The sequence below is a fragment of the Apaloderma vittatum genome, unplaced genomic scaffold (assembly GCF_000703405.1).
Source record: "Apaloderma vittatum isolate BGI_N311 unplaced genomic scaffold, ASM70340v1 scaffold25332, whole genome shotgun sequence".
Taxonomy (NCBI): domain Eukaryota; kingdom Metazoa; phylum Chordata; class Aves; order Trogoniformes; family Trogonidae; genus Apaloderma; species Apaloderma vittatum.
In genome coordinates this window covers 4,448-6,071 of record NW_009703462.1, presented here as the reverse complement: position 1 = coordinate 6,071, position 1,624 = coordinate 4,448, and positions in this window count along the sequence as shown.

Genomic DNA, 1,624 nt, shown 5'->3' with positions numbered 1-1,624 from the left:
CCAATGACCAGCGTGGGCTCCTCTCCAAGGAGGACTTGGTCCTGCCTGACTTCCTCCAGCTCCCCAGGCAAGACAACAGCATCTGCAAGGGGTTGGATCAGCCCTGTGCCCCCCACCCAGGCTCCGAGGGAAACAGCCATCCTCAGCCCACAGAGCCTGCACCGGCTCAGCCTCCGGTCAACCACCAGCTCCGATGAGTCCTGCTGCACATCCGCACCCGGCATGTGGTACCCCCGGGCCATGCTGGGGTTCAACACCGGGCCTGACCTGCCCCTGCACCGCCGACACTGCTCGGACCGCAGATTCGTCCACGTCCTGTCCCAAACTGTCGTGTCGTGTCGCTGTCAGTGGTTGAGCAGCTGCCATTGTCCCTTGGTGGGGTCGTGTCCTGGTGCACATCAAGGGAGTCCTGTACATAGTCTGAACCCCTGTTGCAAAGCACTTTGCAATGCCCCACGCATGTCTGCAGACGTATTGGGCAGGACGGTGCCTCTACCTGTTCTGCCTGTGGCAGAGATGCCCACCGAGCACACCCTGCCCGTGCTGGGCTGGCACAGCTCCCTTGGCTGTGTGTGGGAAAGCACTCTTCCAGCCAAGGGTGTGCAGGATAGAGAAGGTGGATGGGGTGACAAGGCAGGCTCCAGCCCCAAACCCTGATGCTGTTCCCTGACCCCTCAGGAACAGGGCCTCCCCTATCGCTGATGTGCGAGGCTGCCCTTCTGAGAGAGAGTGAGCGTGGCCCTGCTAGCCTGCGCCCCGGGCAGGGGCAGGTTGTTACTGACTGCGGGGTGTGAGCATGGCCCAGCCTGATCCTGCCATGATAGCACTGCCATTGTGGAGCTGAGCACCTGGCTCCTGCCCCAGGCAGAGGCAGAGCCAGCAGGTCGTGCCAAACAAGCCTTTCTCCACCCTGCAGGGAGACCCTGCGTGGGTGGCTGCTAAAGCAACCCACAGGAGCAGATCCTTGTAGGTCCCCTGACCTGGCCCAGCTGGGGCTGTGGGTGCTCAGCCCTCGGGGACAAGCCATTGCTGGTGCCAGAGGAATGCAGCATGCATTGCACAGCCTGGTGTGCAAGTACCCAGCGTGGGCCCAGGCTGGCATCCCTGACAGTGGCTGGGCTGTAACCTTAAGCCCAGCTCTGCCAGACCTGGCTGTGCCCCACAGATCCCCATCCCCAACAGCCCTGTGTCCCCAGAGGTTCCAGACCCAGTCTGTGGGGGAGACAGCTCCCCGACAGCAGCCAGGAGATCCCTCCGTTGCCCGCGTGTGCTGGGCCCTTCCTGGATGTGCCCTGGGTCACTGCTCTGACACCGCTGCCCAGCCAGAGGCAGAGGAGTGACCCAAGGCACCTCTGGGGGCTTGTCCAGGGACAGAGGGCATAGCCAGTGTCCCCAGAGGTTCCAGACCCAGTCTGTGGGGGAGACAGCTCCCCGACAGCAGCCAGGAGATCCCTCCGTTGCCCGCGTGTGCTGGGCCCTTCCTGGATGTGCCCTGGGTCACTGCTCTGACACCGCTGCCCAGCCAGAGGCAGAGGAGTGACCCAAGGCACCTCTGGGGGCTTGTCCAGGGACAGAGGGCATAGCCACCCAGCCCCACACCGCTGTGGCCAGGTGTGGGCCCCCC